Source organism: Pteropus alecto, unplaced genomic scaffold (assembly GCF_000325575.1).
Source record: "Pteropus alecto unplaced genomic scaffold, ASM32557v1 scaffold110, whole genome shotgun sequence".
NCBI classification, from domain to species: Eukaryota; Metazoa; Chordata; class Mammalia; order Chiroptera; family Pteropodidae; genus Pteropus; species Pteropus alecto.
The window spans coordinates 1,725,931-1,738,419 of NW_006431920.1; positions in this window are offsets into that span (position 1 = coordinate 1,725,931).

Consider the following 12,489-nt stretch of genomic DNA (forward strand, 5'->3'; position numbering starts at 1 on the left):
GGACAAGGCCAGGGCGCAGGAAGAGCTGGGTGCAAGATCGGAACTCTATGTCCAAAGCACACCCCATGTCCCTTTCCTCTGCAAAACTCCGGACTGCTGTGACTGGGGATGAGTCTGCCACCCGTGCCCTTCTGTGAGTCCTGGGCCCTTTCGTCTAACTAGACCCCGGCATCTATCTCCTCGTTGACACAGCTCACATTCCTGCAGGGGCTGAAAGGACACCCAACTGAACAGAGTCCAAGATAGGGGACTCCTGTCTGTAGACAAGGGAGGGTCTAACTGCCAAAGAGAGAGAAATGAGGTGATGTGCATGTGTTTGGAGACGCCCAGAAGCTGAGCTTGTGTGTGCAGCTTGGCACAGCATGTGCGGAACAAAGGAGAGGTTCAGTAAATGTTGTTCATCCAATCGGCAAGTACCCTGAGTCCGCTCTCTGCGCCAGGCACTGGGCCAGGCTCTGGAGATGAAGTCCCTGCCCTCCAGAAGCTTATGTTTTGGTGAGAGAGAGACCAACAATAAACAGATAGCGCAATACTATAATTTCACTTGGTGTTAAGCTCTAGAAGAAAATAAAACAAGGTAATGGGCTCCTATCTAAGGCTTACTTTCTGCCTGGTCCAGGCTGACAGTGATGCAGGGGAGTGGGGAGCAGGAGAGGGGAGCAGGGAGAACCATTTCCATGGTCTGGGCACAGCCAACAGCCCTCGATGCCATCTAGAGGGGCTCTTGGGGAAAACATAATTCTGGGAGCTGCCGGATCCACCTGGCTGGAAAGAAAGAGGAAGCAGGAGTTCAAATCCCTGAGGCCTCTTAGGGTAGAACAGGGCAGGGGAGAGCCTTGGGGTCAGCCCAGCCTAGAAAGGAGTGAACAGAGTGAATGAGAGGGAGAGCCCCAGAGGGTTTCATCGTGGCAGAGGTAGAGGAGTATGATGGTTAATTTTACGTGTCGACTTGGCTGGGCCACAATGCCCAGATATTTTGATCAATTATTCTAGATGTAAAGGCAGCTTTTGAATGGGCTTAACATTTAAATGATTAAACTTTGAGTAAAGCAGATTGCTCTCCATAATGTGGGTGGGCCTCATCCAATTAGTTGAAGGTCTTAAGAAAAAGATTGAAACATTTACCCTCCTTGGAGAGAGGATAAATTCTCCCAGCAGACTGTCTTTGGACTCCAACTGTAGAATCAACTCTTTCCTGGGTCTCTAGCTTGCTGGCTTACCCTGCAGATTTTGGGCTTGCCTGCCGGCAGAATCGTGTGAACTAATTCCTGCGAAGAACAATGAGTTGCCACTTAGGAAACTATAAAATTTGGAGATGAAGAAATAAAAAAGAGAAATCTTGTTAATGCATGTCTCTCTCTTTCTTTCTTCACTCCCATTTTTACAAACTAGATCTGCCTCCCTACCTACCTACAGTGCAAGAGAACAAGCTGAGTTTTGCTTCTGAGCCTCAAGGTCTGGCTCTTGGTCCTCAAATGGTTTCTTTGAGGGTGATTTTGGCTAGAACAATTTTAGCTTCTTGTACTGACTTTTGAATTTCCCACTCATTACTCCCTGTGAATCTGGGACTTCACAGAACAAGTTCAAGGTTATCGTGCCAAAGCCATTAGCAGGATTAATTGCCAAATGAGTGTTCTCATAAGCCTGGTGTCTGGCATGAAGTGCACAGCCAGCAAATGCTTGTTGAGGGTTCAAACAAAGTCAATGCCCAAGGTCATAGAGTCCGACGGAGGGTAAGCTGGGGCCTGGGTGGCTGGCAAAGGGACCTCAAAGCAGGGGCTTAGAAATAGGCCCTGAGAGGGGGTATCATTTGCATAGCTGGGAAAGGGTTTGGGGCCCACCAGCATTTCCCAGAATGCCTTCTGTTTTCTTGTCACAAAGCAGCAGGAGCCTGAGGGAGCTATGGGTTTCACCGTGCAGTTCTAGAATGAGTGGCCCTCACCACAAGGCGCTAGCGCCGAGTCAGAAAGAAAGAGCTTAACCACTGACTCCCTACCGCCCTGCCGCCTCACCGAAGGTCTGTGAAAGTCTCATCCTGCAGTGGGTTGAATGGTGGCCCCCAAAAGATATATCCACATTGCAATTCTTGGGACCTGCAAATGTGACTTTATTTGGAAAAAAAAAAAAAAAAGGATCTTTTGCAGACATGGTTGGGGATCTTGAGAAGAAGAGATCTGTGGGATCGTTATCTGGATGGACCCTAAATCCAATGACAAGTGTCCTTATAGAAGACACACAGACAGGAGAAGGCCCTGTGAACATGGAGACAGAGACTGGAGTGATGCAGCCACAGCCAGGGAGCACCTGGAACCACCGGAAGCTGAAGAACGCAAGGAACAGAATCTCCCCCGGAACTTCTGGAGGGAGCGTGGCCCTGCTGACACCTTGATTTTGGACTTTTGGACTTCAGAGGTGAGAGAAAAAGCCTCTCTTGTTTTGAGCCACCAAGTGTGTGGTCAAACGCTGCTGGAGCCCCAGGGAATTAACACACATCGAGCCCTCACTTTCTGCTCATTCCCAAGAGTTCGCACTTGAGGACTCTAGTTCTGCACGTGCCCTGTTTTGCCCTGTTGGTTCTGCTCCATGCCCACCTGGTGGTGAGGCTCAGTCCTGTCATCTTGTTCTGTGTAAAATGCACTTGCATCAAGAATTTCTTGCCGCCTCTGCTGCCTAGAATCTGCTTCCGAGAACAAATAAAAGCAAGATACAAGGAGATTGCACAAGATCGAAGACCTTCTTTCCTCGTGTGTCCTCCTGGGAGTGGCAGAGATTTCTGGAGGAGAGGGACAGCCTCTGGCCACCCGTGGCTGCTGACAGACCACACAGCACAGTGCAAGCTTCTCTTCTGTGTGCTTCGCTGTTGTGCAGTGGCCCACCAGTCTGTCACCTCCTTCCAATGCAGGCCTCTTCCAGGATATCCTGGCAAAGGCCACCACCATCTATCCAGTTATACAAGCGGAATCCTGGGAGCGTCTCTTTTCTCATCGTCCCCCAAATCCACACTGTCCTCAGAGCCCATCGATAGTATCTCCAGCTTGTCACTCAAATGTCACCTAAGCAGTTTTCCCCTTTTACCAGCTCCGTTTGCCATATTTGCTTTCTCTTTCTCTCTTCCTCTCTCTGAATATCCAGTTGACCTAATAGTTTCAGCAGTCGTCGATGAGCTTGCCTGAATCAAATACTGCAATGGGGTTTACCAAAGGGTGGTTTTGGTCCTTTCACATTCTCTAGCTGCCATTTTCTATGAGAATTTCCCCCATCCCCATTTCTTTTTGTTTCCCCTAAAGATCACTGTAGATTCATGGATTTTAAAACATGTGTTATAACCAAATACTATCCACTCATTTCGACGTTCACACTGTCCTACAGGAAGCAGAGGAGCCCCCCGTCCAGCTCCCAAGTCCCTGCCACGGCCTCGCATTTATCTCGGTGTACCTTGTTGCTTTCTGACACGACAAGGTATTCCAGGCTCACGTTTTACATTTGCAGCCCCAGACCTCAGATTAATCATTTCCCCACAGAGTCCTGGTTCCCCGAGTGGTAAACAAGACATAAAAACCAAGAACTTGGTCTTACGTGTGCTCTTTGCTGTCGTTTCTCCCAGGCCAACCAGTGAACAGAACCAGAAAACCCATTTAAAAAACAATTGTGAGTTCAAACTGGTATTTCCACCTCAAATTCAACATTATGGGGTTTTTCTTTAACTTCTCACTAGCATCTTTTTTTTGTCTTACAGTAAAATATGTATTCGCTTATACATTACTATATTATGCATCAAAGAGTTTCACAATTATAAGGCCATATTATTACTGATAATACATCTTCTCAGTGAAGTATAGGATATTTTTTTGCAGTTATTTTTGTTTTTAGAACAGATCTCATTAGGGATGTACGGTCAGAGTACTAAAATTAATTCCTTGCTCTATGTGGTTTCACACATAATCAGTTTGTTTTGTCCCCGTTTGCACTTTATTGTAGGGTTCGCTTTATCTCATCCTTTTAAAATGTAATTTTATTTTTTGAATACATAAAAGATTTGTATGGGTCAAAGCTGAAATAATATAAAAGGTATACAAGACGTCACCATTATCCCTATTCCTTCTACCTATTCCCTCCCACCTTCATCATTAGTCTCTGTTATACTTCCCGTATTTCTTTACACGAAAATAACACACACACCCTTTCTCATTGTCTCTTCTTTCTTATACAAAAACCAGTATAATACGTTTCCTCTTTTTCACATTCCCCTGAACCTTGTTACCCACGTGAATGGACCTCTGGGAGCTCAGTTCCGTCTCTTCCTGTTTCAGAGCATTCCTCTTTTGTAATTCATTCAGGATTGGATTTTGTCTCATCAGTCGATGCTGAGCCTCAGGGAGGACCAGTGATACCCTCGGAGGCAGGGCATTGGGAATACCTGGGTCCTTTTGGGGCTGGCACGACCTCCAGCTTCCGAGAACGATGAGAAGGCAACAAGAGGAAAGTCCAAATGAGGACGAAGGTTGAGCTGTAGGCTGACCTCTGCTGTCCGGCTTCCAGCCCTCCCCACGCGCCCCCACCCCCGCCCCCGCCCCCTGCACCCCAGGGTCTTGCGGGGTGTGTCTGGCTCTGGAGAATGGTTTTGGACGGAGGCCAGGGTGGGGGCTGTGACTTTGGAGGATTGTGAAATGTTGCAAGGGAGAAGCAGTTTCTGAGACCCATACTTGTCTTCGTCAAAGTACACACTTGAAAAAATATTGAGGTAAAATTTCACGTAACATAAAATTCGACACTTTAACCATTTTAAAGTGCACATCGAGTGGTTTTAACACATTCACAATGTTGTGTAACCACATTTTCATTGCCCCCAAAGGAAACCTCATACCCATTGAGCAATCACGTACCCTGTCCCCTCACCCTGTCCCCTCATCCCGGCTCTGGGCCAATGGGAAGCTGCTTTCTGTCACTATGGATGTGCCTATTCCTGACATTTCAGGTAAATGGAATCATCGACTATGTGCCTATTGTGGCTGGCTTCTTTCACTCAGCATAATGTTTTCGAGGGTCACCCACGTTGCAGAAGTATCGGTATTTCATTCCTTTTGTGTCCATTGGGTGAATATAGTGCGGGTTCTTTAGCCATTTATCCGCGGGGGCGGGGCTGCGTGCAGGCTGGGCTGCTTCCACCTTTGGCCACCGTGAATTGCGCTTCTGCGAACATTCTTATACAAGTCTCTGTTTGAATATCTGTTTTCCCTTCTTTTGGGTGTCTACCCAGGAGTGGAATTGTCAGGCTGTATGGTAATTTTATGTTTAACCCTTTGAAGAACCACCAAACTGTTTTCCACAGCAGCTACTGTACCATTTTACGTTCTCATCAGCAATGTAGGAGGGTCTAGCTTCTCCAGGTCCTCGCCAACACTTGTCATTTTCTGTGTTTTTGATTACAGCCATCTCAGTGGGTTCGAAGTGGTCAAAGTGTAGACTTTTTGACACAGGCTTGAGATGACCCGTTATGTGCTCTAATGTTGCCCTTTGGTCTCATGAGGCTACTTAAAGCTCCCATTTTCCTGTACATCAGTCTTTGTCATCTTTGCATCAAGTTGGTGTCCCCAGGAATTCATAGCTATAGGAGGGGAATCCTGTATGCACTGAGCATGATGTGAGCTAAATGTTTGCAAAAGACCTCAAAGAGACCAATTTTTCCAGCATATGGCCACACTCACAATATACTGTGGGAGTACAGAAAAATAGAGGTGGTATTAACTTGGGGGAGGGGTGTGAAATACTTCATGAGACAGGCAACCTTTAGGATGATTTTTAAAGTTACATATAGACAGTCGTGTGGTAAAGGTGACCTGACCCAGGCCCGGGGCATCCAGGCCTCCTGAGAAAACCACATGAATAGTGGGAGTTACCTTTCTCACGACCAGACCCGCCAGGGGAATTTTTCGGCCAGGCACCTTACTGTGCTGATCAGGGCCTTATGGCCCTGGGGGTGGGGACCCCAGCGAGTCAGAGGCTGAGACCAGCAAGGGTGAGAATTATCACTTCCTGAATATGAAAAACACTCAGAGGAACGTGGGTCCTCACCACAGCCAAGAATCAAATCAGGTTCTTTCCCCATGCTTGGCCTCAAGCGCCCCATAAACTCCCGCAAAACCCAAGGCACTGCCCGTGGAGTTTATGTGGGGAGAGCCAAGGTAGCTTTCCTTACGGATGGCTAATGATTTTAACGACGGTTATTTTTTAGGGTTGACAGCCAAGCAGATATCAATAACATTCATTTAATAATCCAGATTTTATCTCATGTTAGCCTCATGCCAAGTAAAGTACCATTAAGGCTTGGAAATGAAAAACTTCTACCTGGTAAATCAGGAAAGGCTGAACAGATGAGGGGTGTTTGTGGGGGACCTATCTTAAAGGATGGATGGCATTACGATGGAAGAGGATGGGGAGGCAGGTAAAGGTATGTCCACATACACATACGGGAGGCTAAGCTTGGACACCAAAGGTGAGTGTCTCAGAGTAGGACAGACTTCCGGGATAAAATTGTAAAACTGAAAGGCACCCTCAAATTTTATTTTAAAAGTTTAGTGGCCAAATTTTAAAAGTTTGAGGTTAAGGAACAGCAATAATTATTTCTTAGCACTGTTAATTGTGAGATTTGTTCTATAGTTACTCTAGCAAACATTTGCCAGATTAAGGACACTTTCAACTGAGGTAGGTGGATATTTTTTAACTGCAGTCGGAGCAGTATATTTTGGGACACCTGGGCTACCCAGGACAGTCACATTTACCCCTGGGGTCCAGGTATACTTATTAAAAGCATCCCCTTTCACAACCAGTGTTCCAGGTTGGACAATAAATTATATTGTCACTCTATTCATCATGGATTATTATTATTATTATTATTATTTGTTTATTTTTGAAATTGTGGTAAAATATACATAACATGAAATTTACCATTTTAACCTTTTTTACGTATACAATTTGATGACATTAAATATATTCTCATTGTTGTACGGCTATCACCACTGTTCATCTCCAGAACTCTTTTCATCTTGCAAAACTGAAACTTTGTTCTCATTAAACATTAATTTCCCATCCCTTCCTCTGCCCCCAGACTCTGGAAATCAGCATTATACTTTCTGTCTCTATGAATTTGACTTTTCTAGGTACCACTTAGAACTGTAATTACATAGTATTTGTCTTTTTGTGACTGGCTTATTTCACTTAGCATAATGTTTTTAGGATTCATCATATTGTAGCATGTGTCAGAGTTTCGTTCCTTTTTAAGGCTGAATAATATTTCCTTGTGTATATAGAGATATAGATAGGTACACACACTACATTTTGTTTCTCTGTTCATCTGTAGATGGATGCTCAGATTGCTTCCACCTTTTGGTTTTTGTGAATAATACTGCCGTGAATGTGGGTGTACAAATTATCTGTTGTGTCTCTGCTTTCAATTTCAGAAGTAGACTTGCTAGGTAATATGGTAATTCTATTTTTAATTCTTTGAGGAACTGCCATACAGTTTCTATAGTGACTGCACCATTTTACATTTCCACCAGCAGTGAACAAGGGTTCCAATTTTATCCTCACCAACATGTTATTTTCTGTTTTTTTTTTTTTTTTAATATAGGCATCCTAATGGTGAGAACTGGTATTTTGCCATGGTTTTGATTGTATTTCCCTAATAATTAAGATATGGAGCATCTTTTCACATCCTCATTGTCCATTTATGTATCTTCTTTGAAGAAACGTCTACTCAAGTCCTCCTGTTTTTGAATCAGGTTGTTTATTTTCATTTTTTATTTTTTTGAGTTTTAGGAATTCTCTATATATTCTGAATATTAATTCCTTATCATATATGTCATGGATTTTATTTTACGTGACTTTGAAACTTTCCTTTTTAGTAAAATTGTGAAATATAAAGAATCCCCAAATAGAGCTTTTACTTGGATGACTCATAGTTTAAATGTATAATTGAATTGGACTAAAAATTAGGTAGCCATCTTAAAAGTTATTTAGTCTAATATTACACTTGCGAGTAAACTAAGCAGTTTTATAAAGATTCAAATTGTGAGAAAATTTAATCTCTATTATTCTGCTTAATATTCTCATCTAAATCTTTACATTATGTGTTGCAATATGTGTTTTTCTTAAAGTTATCCAGCTAACACATTCTTTTTTAACCATCAGTCTACTCCCTGATTTATCTATTGGGAAGCTCTTAATAACTGTTTTGGTACCTAAAATAAATGCCTTTCACAATCGTCATTGATTCTTGTAGCATTTTACGCCAGTAATTAATATCATTTTTACCTTAAATGTTTGGTAGAATTCCCCTGTGAGATCATCTGGGCCTAGTGCTTTCTTTTTTGAAAGGTTATTAATTATTGACTCTATGTCTTTGAATAGACCTATTAGGATAATCTATTTGTTCTCGTGCGAGTTTTGGTAGACTGTGCCTTGAAAGGAATTGATTCGTTTCATCTGAATTATCAAATTCACGGGTATAGAACTGTTCATAACATTCCTTCATTATCCTTTAAACGTCCATGGGATCAGTAGTGACTGCCTCTCTTTCTTTACTGATATTAGTAATTTGTGTCTTCTCTCTTTGCTTAACCTAGCTAGAGGTTTATCAATTTTATTGACTTTTTTTTTTTCCCCAGCAAAGAACCAACTTTTGCTTTTGTTGATTTTCTCTATTAATTTCATGTTTTCAATTTCATTGATTTCTGCTCCGATTTTGCCCTTTCTTTTCTTTGGCTTGCTTTGAGTTTTTATTGCTCTGCTTTCTTTTTAGGTGGAAGCTTAGATTGTTAATTTTTGATCTTTTATTTTTCCTGATATGTGCATTTAGTGCTACCAATTCCCTCTAAGCACCGCTTTTGTTGCATTACACAAATTTTGATCATTTTTATTTTCATTTTCATTTAAAATATTTAAAAATATTCTCAAAATATTTTTTCTTTGGAAACTTCTTTGAATTACATGTCATTCAAAAATGTGTTGTTTAATCTTCAAATATCTTGGGATTTTGCTGTTATTTTTTTGTTATTAATTTCTAGTTTAATTACATTACGGTCTGAGAACATAATTTATATGATTTCTATTCTTTTTAACCTTGTTTAGATCTGTTCCATGACCCAGAATGTGATGAATGTTCCATGTGATCTCGAGGAGAATGTGTATTCTGCTGTTCGTGGGTGAAGTATTTTATAAATGCCAATTAGAACCAGTTGATTGATGGTACAGTTCAAAAGCTGCCTTTACATCTTTCTGCCTGGTGGATCTGTCAACTACCGATAGAAGGACGTTGAAGTCTTTAACTATAGTAGCGGATTTTTCTATTTCTCCTTGCACTTCTATCTGTTTTTGTCTTTCATATTTTGGCACTCTGTTGTACACATTGAGATTGTTGTGTATTCTTGTAGAATTGGTCTCTTTATTATTGTGTAATGTTCCTCTGTATTTCTGATAACTTTCTTCTAAAGTCTGCTTTATCTGAAATTAATATAACTACCCAGATTTCTTTGATTACTTTGCATGGTCACTTCACCCCTTTATTTTTCTCCATCCCTTTACCTTTTTAAATAAAAGTTGTTTTTTTTTTTCAAATTGTGGTCAAATACAAATAACATAAAATTGACCATTTTAACAATTTTAAGCATACATTTCAATTGTATTCAGTATGTTCATGTTGTTGGGCAACCATAACCACCATCAATCTCCAGAACTCTTTACATCTCGCAAAATTGAAACTCTGTACTCGTTAAATCCTAACTCCTCAACCCACCCCCTGGTAACCACCATTCTACTTTCTGTCTCTATGAATTTGACTACTCTAGATGTATCGAATATATGGACTCATACAGTATTTATCTTTTTGAGACTGGCTTCACCTAGCACAATGTCCTCAGTGTTCTTTCAGTTTTAATCTATCTGTATCTTTATATTTAAAATGGTTTTCTTGTAGATTACCTATAGTTGGGTCTTATTTTTATATCTACTATGATAGTCTCTGTCTTTTAATTGGTCTATTTATACCATTCACATTCAAAATAATTATTGATATAGTTGGAGTAATATATGCCACATTTGTAATTGTTCCTATTTATTGAACTTGTTATTTATTTTTAAAAAAATCTTCCATTTTTTCTACTTTCTTAGGTTTTAATTGAGCATTTAAAATGATTCCATTTTCTTTCCTCTCAGCATATCAATTATGCTTCTTTTAGTGGTTGTCCTAGAGTTTGTAATAGACATTTACGAGGAATCCAAATTCACTTTGAATAACACTGTATTGTCTCACTGATAGTCTAACTCCTCCCTCCCACCTCTTATAACATTCATGCCATTCATTTCACTTATCCATAATCTGTAATCACCTCATACATTGCTGTTATTATTACTCTGAAGAAACGATTACCTATTCGATCAATTTAGAATAAGAAAACTAAAAAAAATTTTACCTTCATTTATCCCTTCTCTCTCTTCCTCTTTTTTTTTTTTTTTTTTTAATATAAAAGTCTGCGTCATTTTCCTTCTCTCTGAAAAACTCTTTCTAACATTTCTAGCAAGGCATGTCTAGCAAGGCAACAAATTCCCTCAGTTTTTTTTTTTATGTCTGAGAAGGTTCTTACTCCTCCTTCACTTTTGAAGGATAATTCCACTCTATACAGAATATTAGGTCGGTGGTTTTTTCTTTCAATGCTTCACTCTCTTCTTGCGAGTGTGGTTTCAGAGCAGAAATCTAACATAATTCTTATTCTTGTTCCTCTATAAGTAAGGTTTTTTTTACCCTCTGGCTTTTCGCTCTTTGGCCTTCTGGTTTTGCGGCAGTTTGAATATGACATTTTTAGGTATAGATTATTTGCTTGTTCTCTGCTCTTCCTGGATTTGTGGTTTTGTGTCTGTCATTAATTCTGAAAAAATTCTAAGCCATTATTGTTTCAAATATTTCTTCTGCTCCTTTCTCTCTTTCTTCTCTTTCTGATATTCCCATTATGCATATAGTATACCTTTTGCAACTGTCATTTTATTCTTGGGCGTTATGTCACATTTTCTTCATTCTCTTTTCTCTTTGCATTTCAGTTTTGGTTTCTAGCATTTCCTTTTAATTCTTTCTTACAGTTTACGTCTTTCCGTCTTCATTACCCATCTGTTTTGCATGTATCTGTCTACTCTTTCTATTAACATATTAATGATAGCTATTTTAATTTTCCAATTGAATAATTCAAAATCTGTATTATATCTGAGTCCAGTTATGACGATTGCTTTGTTTCTTCAGACTGAGTATTTCGTTGGCTTTTAGCATGTTTTGTAATTTTTTGTTGAGGGCTGGTTTTCTTGGAGAGTTAATCAGGCTTTTAGTGTGAGGTTTTGTGTTACTTGAACTAGGATCTGGATGATGTTTAATCGCTGTAGCTGCAGGTGCCAGGAACTTTAGTTTCCTCATTTTCTTTTTTCCCTTCTCTGTTGTTTTTGATTTTCCCTAAGAACTGCATCTTAAATAGAGTATGTATCTTACAAGTTCTCTCAATTGTGATTTTCTTTTATTCTACCAGAGTCTGATGATGTGGTGGTAATTGTAATGGATTGAATAGTGTCCCCCCAAAATTCATGTTCACCCAGAACCTCAGAATGTGACCTTCTTTGGAAATAGGGTCTTTGCAGATGTGATTAGTTACGTTAACAAGGTCATAGTGCATTACAGTGAGCCCTAAATCCAAGGACTGATGTCCTTATAAAAGGAAAGGAAGATACACACAGAAAGAAGGCCATGTGATGATAAAGGCAGAGATTGGAAAGATTGCCAAGAAATGCCGTGGATTACCTGCAAACACCAGAAACTGGGAAGAGGCAAGAAAGACTTTTTTCCTAGTGCCTTCAGAGAGAACGTGCCCTCCCCGCTAACCAACACCTTGATTTTGGACTTCTAGCCTCCGGAACGGTGAGAGAATACATTTCTATTGTTTAGGCCACCCAGTTTCTGGTAGTTTGTTATGGCAACACTAGGAAACTAATACAGTAAGGTTATGGAGGAAGCGAAGGTTTATAGTCTCACGATTAAATCTCAGTGAGCCTGAGATCCCACGCCTGCCTTCCAAGGCATTTCTTGGCCTTTCTTTCTCTCCCCTCATGTGAGACTGGAAGTCTAGACAGGGCTGGAGCTGTCTTGTGCCCTTCCTCCAGGGCAGAGAAGGCTCTGATAAGCAGTTTTTCTTGTGGCAACCTTTGTTAAGGAGTACAGATTTCTCTGAGCTTTCAAAAATGGTTACATTTCCCCTGAGCGTATTTTAAAATGGTTACTTTTCTCCTCCCCTTCCCGGAAGCATGCGGAATTTTTCCCCCACCTTCGCAGTGAGACCCTGGTGGGGCTCCTGGAGGTAATCTGTGGGGTCTCCCTAAAACTGGAACTCCAGAATTTTTAAAATTCAAGCTAGTTCACACTCAGCTTCCAGCAATTCATCAAACCTTTTAACCGTTCCTACC